Source organism: Dasypus novemcinctus, chromosome 6, assembly GCF_030445035.2.
Source record: "Dasypus novemcinctus isolate mDasNov1 chromosome 6, mDasNov1.1.hap2, whole genome shotgun sequence".
Classification (NCBI taxonomy): domain Eukaryota; kingdom Metazoa; phylum Chordata; class Mammalia; order Cingulata; family Dasypodidae; genus Dasypus; species Dasypus novemcinctus.
This window is the reverse complement of record NC_080678.1, coordinates 57,718,062-57,732,050: the sequence shown is the minus strand read 5'-3', so window position 1 is coordinate 57,732,050 and position 13,989 is coordinate 57,718,062. Positions and strand designations below refer to the sequence as shown.

At 38.7% G+C, this 13,989-nt stretch overlaps 1 protein-coding gene across 28 annotated transcripts in view; it reads right to left on the bottom strand.

Moving 5' to 3' along the window:
* Positions 1-13,989, bottom strand: part of SGMS1 (sphingomyelin synthase 1) — a 390,648-nt gene that overhangs the window by 115,307 nt on the left and 261,352 nt on the right. For 13 of the 28 annotated variants that reach the window (XM_058298852.2, XM_004462382.5, XM_058298848.2 and 10 more), the window contains one exon: positions 803-922. The exons of 13 other annotated variants lie outside the window; for them this stretch is intronic. The gene's annotated coding sequence lies outside the window, so the exon portion shown is untranslated. Of the gene's footprint in view, positions 1-802; positions 923-3,268; positions 3,630-13,989 lie in introns of those variants that run through there. 2 more of the 28 variants (XM_004462390.5, XM_058298863.2) reach the window with 2 other exon arrangements.

Here is a 13,989-nt window from a genome sequence, read left to right as displayed (position 1 = left end):
CCGTCCCCCCCTCCCCTCCCCGTTGTCTGCTCTCTGTGTCCACTTATATTCTTGTCAGCAGCACCCGGAATCTGCCTCTCATCTTGCTGCATCAGATCTCTGTGTATGCAGCGTCATTCCTGGGCAAGCTGCACTTTTTTCGTGCTGGGCGACTCTCCTTACGGGGTGTAGTCCTTACGCATGGGGTTCCTGTACACGGGACAACCCTGTGTGGCACGGCACTCCTTGCGTGCATCTGCACGTGGGCATGCTCGTCACACGGGTCAGGGGGCCCTGGGTTTGAACCCTGGACCTCCCATGTGGCAGGCAGAGGCCCTATCCCTTGGGCCAAATCTGCTTTCCTAAATCAAGTGGTTTTATCATCACAATGGAATGTTCTTTCAACACCCTCAAGATGTCAAGTCACTTAAAGCAGATAGAATTTAGAGAGGTTTAAGGAGGTGGCAGGGACATCCTTGCTTTGCCTAGAAAGGTGGGTATTCTGTGTCAGATACTAGGGATATTGAGATAGGGGTGTGAGCAATACCCTGTCCTGGATAGACATTGTAATTCATGGTCTTCTAAGAAGCTGGCCTTGTTCTCTTTTATGATAACATCCCAGTAGGTGATCCAGCAGATGGGCTCTCAGAATTGGCTGCTCCTGGTGAGATACACTTAGACTTTCCCATCTCCATCTGATAAATATTTTAGCACTCACACAGTGTGCCTTTCCTGACCTCACCACTCTTATAGTAACCTAAGTGTGAAAATAAATTTTAAAACATTTCACATAGAATATAAAATACTGCAGGTGTGCACTCACACACGGAGGTTCAACTGTTGGAAATCCATGGATCCAAATGCTGGGTTTTACAGTTAGAGAAACTGTGAGTTTCACTTTGTAAGGAGCAGGAAGACTGCATATCCAGAATTAAAAGGACTTCTGAAAAAAAAAAAGGGGGGAAGTCACTAAAGACGGATAGCTATGAGGCATTCTCATGTATTATCATGCTCATTAAGAGTAGTGCTTGCTCAGTTAATAACTGAAAATCACAAGCTTCAAGAGTAAATACATCATTCCCTGGACTTTGGTATTTTAACATTTGGGCAACAAGGAATTTTTAAATCACTTACATATCTGCTTTGAACCAAGAACTTCCTCTGGATTATTTGACAGAAAAATCAACACTATTTTATGAGCAATTGGAGCCACATGGGAAACATAACAAACGTGAAATGCTAATGTAAACAAAATTAACTAGATGTGAAATTTGGAGGTTAGGTAGCTTTGCTTAGGCTATTTCTTCAACTAAGTGATAACAATACTTCCCCCTCTTACCATTATTGTGAAAATTAAATGAAGTACTTGTAGCAGTTTAATATTATTGATGAATTCCAAAAAGAAATATTAGATTATGTTTGTAATCTGATCCATACCTGGGCACGACTGAGTTATGATTAGGGCATTGAGTTCCAATCCACACAGGGGGTGGGGACTCACAGATAAAAAGCATGGAAAAGAACAGAGTTGGGGGTTTTGATGTTGGTAGTTTGATGCTGAAGACTTAAGACGGAGCCCTGGGAAGTCAGCCTGAGAAAGAAAGGAACCTTGAACCCAGGAAGGTAGGAACCCAGAAAGCCTGAACCCTCGCACACATCGGCAGGCATCTTGCTCCTATTGGTGAGGGAAGTAGCTTATGCTTTATGGCCTGGTATCTGTAAGCTCCTACCCCAAGAAACACCGTTTATAAAAACCAACCAATTTCTGTATTTTGCATCAGCACCCCTTTGGCTGTCTAATAGAGTACTGTATGTAAAACACTGGTAAAAGAAGGCCTTCAAATGTTAGGCTTTGTTACAAATATTAGGTGAAACTCTCCTAAAAGTCCAAATTTTTAATTATCCCTTTAGATTTTAGGCATCACTAGAGCGTTAATAAAGTATTTTCCCACTCTCACCACCAGAGGGGGATTTTCCAACTACCCCTGTGGACATGAGAACAGTGGATTTACGGTCATTTTTCTCAGTATCACAAATTTTCTCAAAAAAAAAAAAGTGTTTCTCAAAAAAAACCAAGGTGTTACCTTCTATAAAGAATCACCTGATTAGTTACACTCAAAGCAACTGGGCTTAACAATTAGTCTATGCTCTGGGAAACAGTGTGACTAGGAGTTCAAAGGAAAATTTCTTCCAAATTATTTTACTTTATTCCATTTACTAGTGACTTCTTTTTAGAAGAGTTCCCTCATAGAACTAGAGTCAAATGCAAAGAACTTTACTTTTTCTCTATTTCTTTCTAGAGTCTATCTATATCTTCATATGACAGAAATGTAATGATATTACTAATAACTTTATAATTCATATTTTTAACTTCTAAATTCCGCTTGCAATTTTCCGGTCAACGTCCTCTGCAGCACAGTAATAATCACAAGCTTCTGCTTTTCCTGTCCCCCACCCCACTATCTTGCAAGAAACGAAGTTATTTGCACCATACTAACTTCTATGCTGGTGCTGACTGATTTCTTACATAGAAGGGATTTCTTAAGAAGCTGAGTTTATTTCTACATAAATTTAAAAGTTATAACTCAATAGAGCTAAGAGGGGAATGAAGATTATTTGCAGCGTTTAGGAGAACAGAACTTAGCTCTGATTCCAATTTTGGCACAACTTAACAGTTAACAAAGAGAGTTGGGGGGGGGGAATAAAAAGGCAAATGTCATGCATTCTTCCCCCTGAATTTATTTTCTACAACTTTCACAAGAGCAATAATCTGGCCAGAAGGCAGAGCTCTGAAGTAAACATGCTTACTCCAAAACACGGAAGCACGTGCTTTCTACTGGCAGAAATCTCACTTGCTAGATCCCAATTAGCCAAAGGAAAGGGCTCACTGAAGGATGGTTCCCAAAACTTTACTAACCAAACTGTAATTACAATCCCACTCCCTCAAAAACCTCCATTAGCAAAACTTGGTAACTCTAAACTGAAACCAACCCATGACTGACTCTCAAACCACAGCAACCAGCATCACACAATATTAACAGCATTTGCTGATCCAGCCTACCTGCATCCAGACCCACCATTTCAGCAGCCGCACTGAGCTTTCTCAGGTGTACTGCCTATTGTTAAACATTAAAGCAGGATCCTTTGAAAACCAAGATTCCCTTTACTTCGCTGTAGTAGAGGAAAGAATGTTTCCTGTTTTAACCAGGTCCCACACTCTGAATGCTACAACGCCTCCCCTAGAGAGAATTTTAATGAACCACGTCATCCAAGAAGGATTCACACTTACGGCCTCTTCTCACGGAGGCAAAAAGTTCTTGAAGCACCAAGTCTGATCGAGGCTCCGGCGCGCTCGGGACGCACTTTGCCTGTCCAGGCGCGGGAGAGGTAAACGCGCTAAGCAGTGGCCCGGGCCTGCCCCGCCGGCGTTCGAGAACCGCGGCGCTGGCCAGCCGTGCGCCACGGGAAGCTGGCGGGCGAGTGAGCTCTCCAGGGAGGTAGCCGACCGCAGAGACGCAGATCAATCCTCGAGCCTCCCGCAGGGAGGTCGGCGGGTGTGGCAGGGCAGCAGGGGTTTTTTGGAATGCAGGGTGTGGTCCTCTTCCAGGGCAAAAAAAGAAATGAGTCAGCCTGCTGATCCTAACCAATAAGCATGTTCACCCTCGGTTAAGGCGGTACTTTCCTTTCTTGATTTACATCAGGCTTAGGAGCTTTTTTTTTTTTTTAAAGCCGTTAACAACTTCAGTGCAACTTCTGTAAAACGACTGGTTGCCTTTTAAAAACTTACAAAATAAAGATTAATCTTGTTATGATAAATAGGCACTTGTGGCTGTATGTTAATTTTTATTACTTAAAAATATCCTGAGTTAGAGAGGGATCCTGGGTGTAAAGAGTGACTGTATGTTGCATCAAAGCAGGTCCCTATCAGACACTGTATGACCTTGAGCAAGTTAATTATCTGCAAGAAAGGGGATAAAATACCCACCTAATAGAGTTTGTGGGCCAGATTACATGTAATAACACAGGCAAAGCATTTAACATTTTGCTTGACACAGAGTAGGTACTCAGAAAAGTCAGTCTTGTCTCTGTCCTGAATTGCAATCTCAAATTTTGGACAAACTTGCCCATTACTTATTATTAATATTTTCTAGGTTAAAACATCCAAAGAATTTTAGAGCTGAAAGAGTCTATAATATTGCCTGGTCTAAGTCCCTTATTTAAATGGTGAAAAAGACTGAAGAAGGTTTTGGTTTAGGATACTTGGATTTGAGATTCTTAATAAACCACAGAACCTTTATTAATAGAAAAAAATCTTAAAATTAAAATTGGAATGATTTAGTGTAAACTATAATTAAATCAACTTTAAAAAGGTAAGGGTGATTTTGGAAAATCTAATATTCATTCTGTCTAGATCGCTATGCCCTAAACATTATTTTGGAATAAAAATATTTAAAAGAAACTTTAAAGCTGGGAATTGGCATGTTATAGGAGACTATAGAACTGTCTTTTTAAAAATGAGGTGAATGCTAGTGAGGGCAGACGGTTTCTACAGAAGAATTTTAAAAAAGAAAAAAGTTACAAATCAAGCTTTCTTGGCTTTTGAAAAGATCTGAGTTTATTTTCTTTATGTTTGTTCAGAGCCAGGCATTCCATTGGCCCAGATTTCTTCAGAATAGTCATTTGCCAAAGATGAGATCTAAGGTGAAATCAAGGGCCCTTCCTAAAAAGCTGTTCTTTTCTCCAAACGACATCCAATAGTGTACTAGGCATTAAGATATTCCTAATCCTTCTAATCCAGCTCTTCTAAGTGACTGGTGTGTGGCCCTAGGTAAACTGCTTCATCTCTCTGATGACTGTAAGGTTCTTCAAGTTGTAAGACTAAGTAATGGTCAAAAAGGGCAAGAGCAAGATGGGCCTATAACCCTACATTTATCCTTAGCCACAGGCATCCAAGGTATGAAGTTGGACCCATTTCCTAGGTAATGAAGTTGATAAACCTCTGGTGACTCTTGAATTCTTCATAAAGGAAGCTTATTCTCCTGGACACTTATGCTAAATCCGTGAGCCAATTGAGCACCTTCCCTCTCCCTTGACAGATCCTTATCAACAGGTGTGATGTAGGCGTCCTAGCATCTTTCACATCTGAACCTATTTTTCCATTTTTGGTCCAAGTACATATCCCTCATGACAGGGTCACTAAGGCTGAGTATCTCCTGACTGCTGTTTCAGCTGCTAGGCCTCTCCTTCAAGGCCTCCTGACACATCATCACAATCTCATGATACATGTCAAAGTCCAACATGCCATCATGTTGTAAACTTCTCCTCTCTCAATCAGCTAAACTGTCATAGTAGAGATCAAATAGGAAACAGTTCACTTTAGGCAAATTTGTGCAAATGTTCGTAGAAATTAGTATATATTTATAAGTGCATTGATTTCCTATTTATAGAACTACTACAATCAATTATGCTGGGCAAATGGATAATACACTGGCTTTTTCACCAAGGAGAACAGCTCTTTTATATGAGAAGAGTACATAAAACCTATGTATATATGGGCAACTCAATAAAGATTTGCTGAGTAGTCACTAGAAATAGAACATTCTTTGAGTATCAAAATTCTAACAAGGGCTAATGTGGTAGTTTGAAAAAATGTTCTTAACCCATTCCTTTGGGTGTGAACTCAATGTAAACAACCTTTTGAACACATTATTTTTAGTTAAGGTGTGGCCAACTGAATCAGGTTGGGCTTGAATCCCAATTACCTGAGATCTCTATAAGCAGAATGAATTTCTAATATATATGTAGAAAAAAACACTATAAGAAGCCAGAAGTCAATGGAAACAGAGAAGAAAAGAGAAGGCATCACCATATGCATTGCCATGTGTCAGAAGAGCCAAGGACCAAGTATTGCCAGCAGCCAGCTGGCAATGCCACGGTCTTTGGGAAGAAAGCATTATCTTTCTTACAACTCAACTTTGGAACTCTCCTAGCCGCAAAACTGTGACCCAATAAATTCCCATCGTTTACAGTTACAAATATATTCGAATTGTATGGTATTTGTTTTAGCAGGTGCGAAACTAAGACAGTTAATTTCATATTCCAGGCTTTGATATAGTTGAAACATTGAATTGGCTCTCATAACACTGTAGTATGATATATACGACTGTGTGTATAGGTGTGTGCTGTGCAGAAATATATAAATATTGAATATATGGAGGTTGGGGAAGGAAGGCAGCACATACAGGAAACAGATAAGCTAGTTTATTTCTATTGTCTAGAATCTACTCAAGCTTAAAGTTCACCTAAACAGGTGCTCTGTTTAGGAAAAAGGAGGGCTTCGTAAATACATTCAGATGTAATCACAACTCAAAGGTCTTAGAAGCTGTTTCCATTAATCCTTAGGATTCATTCAAGAAGAAACCTATTATCACTGAGGTCAGAACATCCTAACAATACCAAAAGGGTAACTATTTTTAGGATACCTTGCTGCTTAAAATTAAAATGCAAAATACAAGAGTACTCATTATACAGTTATACTTTTTATTTAGGGGGGTAACAGCCCCCGGGCCCAAGGCCATGGTGTTCAGTCTGTGAAAACTTGGTCTCCACCTCTCCCACTGAAAAAATCCTCTGCCAAATAACCAAACTGGTTTACCTGTTGTTCCCTTAAAACACGGGGTTGAGGGGGACACATTCCCACCTCCATACCCAGAACCATACCGTGCCCTCTGTCTGTTGACTTCTGTCATCCTTTTAATACTTATTCCTTCCAAATGCCTCCTCCTGGGCCCTCCTACTGACTGTATTCGTCAGTCAAAAGGGTGCTGATGCAAAATACCAGAAACTGGCTGGTTTTTATAAAGGGTATTTATTTCGGGTAGGAACTTACAGATACCAGGCCATTTCCTCACCAAAGTCTATTTTCACATGTCGGAGCAAGATGGCTGCTGACATCTGTGAGGATTCAGGCTTCCTCGGTTCCTCCCTCTCAGGATCTTGCTTCTCTTTCCTCTGTATGCTGACTTCCTGGGGCTCCAGTTTAAGGCCTCAGCATCAAACTCCAACCTCAAAACTCCAGCATCAAAAACCCTTAACTCTGTCCTTTACCATGCCTTTTATCTGTGAGTCCCCATCCACCAAAGGGTGGGAACTCAATGCCCTACTGGCACAAGAGGTTTACATAATTACTTAATCAAATAAAACTATGAATCCAATATAATCTAATATGCCCAGAGGAAAAGACTAGTTTATAAACATAATCCAGTATTTCTTTTTGGAATTCATCAATAATATCAAACTACTATACTGACCCAAACCCTGGGACTCTCCCCCTCCTCCAAATACCCAAAGATCATATTCTTTTATCTTCATTTCACAACTAACTTATAATGCTTTAGTGTCTTCCTTCTTTTTGAGGTCCCTGACCTTTCTCTCTCACTTGATGACAAAAATTCCTTTGAGGAAGAGATTGTGAGAGACTGTGTTTCAGAGCCTATCCCTCAGCTCCCGTTTCCCCTGCTCCAGGGCCTAGCAGATTCTGAATAAATACTCATTGTTGATATGATGATGTTTAAATTATATAACAGCCACAAAGTAGAAAAGCTTTCCCTTTGACTGCTGACGCATCAAGAATAAACAAATATAGTTGTTCAAACCAGTTGGCAAGCAGAACCTAAGCGGCAGATGCATTTCATTTCTCTTTGTGACATGTTCAACAATACAGAATACCACCAAAAAAGCCCATCTAATACTTCCTAAAGGGAAGAGGAGTTTATCAGAGTGTCATTACATTAAATCCCAGTCCCCAAAGATTAACCTATTGAAGAGAATGGAGGCAATGTCATTCTATCCTCCCTTTCAAGTAAGGAATACATAGATACACCTTGACCAACTTCCCCAAAATACCCATTTCTCCTTAAATATAAACATCTCTCAATGTACATGTTACACCCGCAAAGAAAGACCTACCTGTTTATCTCTAAGTACTCCTAACCTTAAATGGTAGCAAAGGACAGTTCTTCAAGGCAACTTATAACTAGTCAGAACCACTATAGGTAAACATTTATTTATATGATTTAAAATAAAAAATTGTATGACATTTGCATTAAAGCAAGTCTCTGTCAAGAGTCATTACTCCCACCCAGACATACAAAAACAATACCGCCCACACACATATACAGTCATTTGTATCCTTTGAATAGTGTTAACATATTTCAGCTTTTGTATGAGACAGGAATAAACACTATCATTGCTCTCAAAAAGCTATTAATAAATCAGCTATCCTATGCAATTAATATTTTATTATAATTGTCTATGACAAAGACACTGACTTCCTAATAAATACACCAGTGTAAACAACCAATGAATCAGCATTCTTTAGCTTGCGGGTAACAGAAAAGGCACTTGAAGGAGCACAGGCAAAAGCAAGGTGGGATGTGTTGCCTCTAACTAACCCAGCAACAACAAAGACCATAGGAGTGGATGGGCTTTAGCATCAACCCAGAAGGAATTCAACAGGACAAGATTGTTACTTCTTGTCTTTGTTTCTCCAGGTTGGTTTTGCACCCACTCCAGAGGCCAGAGTACCATGACTGGCCCACACTAGAATTACCTGTTAGGATGGCAGAAAGAAAAGTAATTTCTCCAGAAGAAGTAGGGTTTGCCTCCCAGAAGGGGAAAAAAGGGCTTGTTTGTCCATCCAGAAAACATCACCACATATCAACAAATTCCATTTTGTCTCCAATGCGAAAGCTTATCCAAGCAGTCCTAAACATGGTAGTAAATTACATTCTACATTGAATGTCCACTTTAGATGGACTGTATGATATGTTGATATATCTCAATAAAACTGCTTTATAAAATTACATTCTAAAAATTCACTTCTAGAGTCTAAAGTCAATGAACTCATGTGACACTTGAAATACATTTCACACACAGTCAGAATGTTATAAATAGAAGTTGGCTTCTCTGGCCAGTCCTTAAAAACATATTTAATTTATGATTTATCTGAAATACAATATTAATATTTCTAATAATATACTGAAACTATTTATGACAATGTTTCCTATAGGAAAATATATATGAAATTTCAAGAAAATCATGTTCAATTTAATACAAATATTTACTGAGTATCTGGTAATGATAGTGACTTTCATTTTGCAAACATTATCTCACACTTAATCCTTACTTACCAGCAAGCCAAGTGTTAACACCTGTACTGAACCCATAAGGAAAGTGAGTCAAGAAGTTTATATGCCCAGGGTTAATGGTCAAGACAAGTCAAAGTCCACTTTGGAAACATGTATATTTGAGGCCCACAGCTGCCTAATACTCAAACCGGCTAGAGGTGGGTTTGCAAATGAGATGAGTGCTAATAAGACTGTATAGATATCTAAATTTCTCTGGAAAAAAAGAAAGGACTAGGGGGCAGTCATAGCCAGTAGCCAGATTTTAACTTGCTATGTCATCTTGAGATAAGGTACTTCTCTACAGCTGAAAAGAAGAAAATATTTCTCTGGTAAGACTTAAATGATATTGATGCTCTTACTTAAATGAGGATCATCTGAAAGAAACACGGGTTTATAAATATTATCTTCACAAAAAATTTCTTTTGTCCTGTTGCAAAATGAGGCACCACCTATACTACCAGTTTGAGGTATTTTAAAAGAAAATTCTAACAAAAAAAAAATGGACTCGGTTCAATATAAATGCAATGGATACATTTAGTAGTGTAAACAGTTAACTATGTTTCACACTTTTAAACATTTTTTTTGCTTTCTCAGTTTTTGATACATACAAGACCATATATCAAAACTATTTAGCTCACAAAACATATTAAAATCAACACCTATGAACCCAACACTCAACTTTAAAAACAGACCATTACAAATATGCCATGGCAGCTCTTTGAGTGCTCCTCTCCCTGTCTGACTAAAAATGACAACCATTTTTCACAGTGCATCTTGGGGAAAAAAGTTTGAAAGCCACTGTGATCTTAATAATAAATTAATGCTGAGCCTTTTGGACTCAGAATGGAGAGGTGGTCAGAAGTACTGAGTCAAAAAATAGTTCAATCATGAAGAAAGGGAACAGTAAATTGTGTATTATTTTAACACTGAAACTACTAGGAAAACAGACTTCTAGGAGCTTTTGGTTTCATTTCATGGTTCAAAGCCCGGACTAGTTACTAGGAATGTGAAAGGAAGTTAGATCTCCTAGAGACATGCCAGAACACTGGACACATGACCTGTAATTATAAGAAGTCAGCTCCAAAGTATTCCAAATTGAGGTAAGCTATTAGTGTCAGGACAAACTGGTTCTCCCATGCCAGAGCCTTAAATAATGTAGACACCATAAAAAGGAAAAAAGGGGAGGACCAGCCTAACTACAACAATGAACTTTACTATACTTCATATCTCATAGGAAAGAGATCCAATAACTTGATGAGGAAAAAAAAAAGGATCAAATCAAAGAAAACAGTCATTTATTAAGGGCTTAATTTTTCTGTAATACTGTGTTAGGCATTTTATGTTATTGAAAAAATTTTTTTAAGATACATGATTTATGAAACTAAAGAACTTCACAATTTAAGAGTTATTCAAAAGAAAGCACATATACATTAAACAACTAGTCAAGAAATCAGGATAAATTATTTTAGTGAAAACTACAAATTGAGAATAAGGCAATCTAAAATCAGCACAAAATAAATGGGATAGTAAATAAGTGCTAAGAAAGAAAAGGAAAAGAGAAGACAAAACCAATTAAGGGAAAGCAATGACACACAAGAACATCTTAAGGGCAGCATACAAGAGTGCGTACACCTAATGAACACAGGTCACCAATTATCAAGATGGTACTATTCTTTGGCACCAACATTATCTGCCTTGTTTTACAGCTACTTGGATCCACAGCATCTGGCCAGACTCCACACTCCAGGTTTCCTGATCCTGGGTCCATGGCTTGAATTGTTTATTGTAAACCTTAAGAAGCCTGGACTTTGATCCAGAATGTTCTATAAATGTTTGAGGAAAAGATTAAGGATCATGTTCATTACCCCTAAATATCTAACTTATATATCTTCTTTGAACAGACATATTCAATTCAGGAGAAAGACTGCGATGTAACAGCTGGTGGGGAGCACTGCCTCCCAAGTTAAAAAGGAAGCTATCTGTACAAGCAAGGTGTGTGTATGTGTGTGTGTCACCTAAAATGGAAAGGGTGGTCCCTAAAGGGTGAAAAGAGGGTAGATCAGTTTAACCTAAATTATGCTGCAGTAACAGAGGCTTATTTTGGGCTCCTGTTTGGTCACCTGTGGGGGGACTATGGCTGGGCTCTATATCCTCAATACTTGGGGACCAAGGCAGAAAGAATGCCCCTAACTGGGACATGCTAGTTTCCTGGAATACAAAGAAAGAGAGATGGCAGAAACAGGCCATGGCTCTTAAAAGCTTTTAGGAAGTGGCACATACCATTTTCACTCACATTTTACTGGCCACTCTAGCTCCCATGGCCAAACCAGCCATTAGCGGTGTGTGTAGGAAGGAGCAGTGAACGTTTGGACAATCAGAAATACTATCTGTCACAAAAGAAATGGAAGGGAGCTAAAACAGTTTTCCTTCCTCCAGGACTGATAAAAGAAGGCCTCCTGTTATAAAAATTAGTTATTCCATTTCTATAGTACTTTTGGCTATTCTCAGAATCTTTTATGTGTTGTTTCACCGTGTCCTCACACAATCCCAGTGAGGTCCCAGATTTGTCCAAGGTTCCAGAAGAGCCTGAACGAGAACTCCCAGCCTGGTGCTCTCCCACCCAGTTGGGGCAAGTCAATCTTCGAGGCCTGTTTCATCTGAAAATGGAGATAATTCTAGACTCTTCTTAAGAAGTTTTTTGAGAGATTAAAACAATATATTTAAAGTACCTGGAACACTGAGCGTCTGTCACATACTAAGTACTCCATAAAGTCTTATTATTAAATCATGATACTTGTCCCCTAATCCACATCTTTTCTAAACTACCTTTAAATTTTTAATTATAATTTGTTAAAACTCCTTAAAAGTAGAAAATATATTTATTAATGATCTTTAGTCTACTTTCAAAACCTTAAGCTATTCACCTCTAGTTTTAGTTTCTCTACATATACACCTATACATACATACATAAATACATTTTCTCCCTGACTTCTATTATTTCTTTACTCCCTGATAAGTCAGTTTCACAAAACACTCAAGAAATTTAAAAAGGAATGAATATTCTTCCTTGAGAATTTGGAAAGCAGTGCATTAAAATTTTTTTTATCTTTCCCAAATAAGAGAAATCAAGAATTAAAAGGAAGATATTCAAGAATCATGTTGGGAAGTGGCTGTGGCTTAAGCAGCTGGGCACCCACCTACCACATGGGAGGTCCCGGGTTCATTACCCAGTTCCTCCTAAAGAAGATAAGCAAGACAGCAAGTTGACGCTATGGGCTGGCATGGCAAGCTGATACAACTAGATAATGCAATAAAGAGACAACAAGGAAACACAATGAGAGACATAACAAGTGGGAGTAGAGGCGGTTCAAGCCATTGGGCATCTCCCTCCCACGTGGGAGGTCCCAGGTTCAGTGGCCAGTATTTCCTAAAAAGATGAGTACACAATGAACAGACACAGAGAACAGAGGGCAAGCACAAACAATGGGAGGAAGGGAGCAGAGAAATAAATAAATAAAAATAAATCTTTTTTTTAAATGTCTTTCATGTGAAGTATGATATAGATTCCAACATGGCCTGCAAGGGAAAAATGATAAAGGACTTATCATCAAAGCCCCTCCATTTTGTCCCTCCAACCTTAATTAGTACTCATCCTATTTGCTCTCTGCATTTTACTAAACTACATATTTTAGCCTTTCCCCAGAATGGAATCTTCCTTTCCCACTTCTTCCCCTTTGCTCAAACTATTTCTTTAATCTGGAGTATTCCCTAAGCACTGCCACCAACTGAAATAAGTGGATTAAGTACACCACAATGGATGCACAAAGATGTTCATCACAAGAGTACTCAACAAGAATGAAAAGTTGAACACAACAAAAATGTCCAGAAATAGGGAACTGGGTAAAAATGTTATAGACCACACATATATGGAATACTATCCAAAAACAAACAAAAAGGATGTAGATGTATATTTATTGATGTGACATGGTTTCATAAGATCAGTCAAAACAAGTTTCAAGGGAGTGGATGTGACTCAAACGGTTGGGCACCTATATCCCATATGGGAGGTACTGGGCTCGGTTCCCGGTCCTTCCTAAAGACAATGAGCTGACAACAAGCAGACACAGTGAGGAGACACAGCAAGAAGATACAGTGAGCATACACAACAGGAAGACAATAAGCAGAAAGATGAGGGAGCCACGAGGGTGGGGTGGTAGGGAGGGGACAACAACAATAAAAAAACTATTTAAAACATTTCAAAACAATATGTAAAATGACTCATTTTGAGGAGAAAAAAAATTGTGTGTCTAATCTAGGCTTAGAAAGAGTATGGCAGAACACAAAGAAAAATGTAAAAAATGGCCATCTTTGGGTAGTGATAATATTGGTGACTTTTCTATTCTTCATAATTTTCACATTTTCAAAGTTCTTTCCAATAAGCATTGTTAATATTTATAATTTCACAAAAGGTACTTTAATAAAAAGGCATTACTCATTAAATGCCCAATTAAAATGTTATCTGTTTCTTAAACCCTCTCTGATCTAGCCCATTCCTCTTGCCACCCAGGTAATTCTTCTCTCCTGTTAACTCAGGACTCTGTATATCTTTTATAACAACTCTCACATTTACATCTTTCTATGCCCAGGCTTCATTATCAACTCCTGAAGTGAAATAAGCCTGTCTTATTTGTACTGGAATCTACCCTCACGACCTATGGCTCCCAAGCACCCAATCAACTATTAATTTTGTTGTTCTGAACATAATACAAGGCGATAACATTTATACCTAGAAGCTCTCTAATCTAAAATTCATTTGTATTGG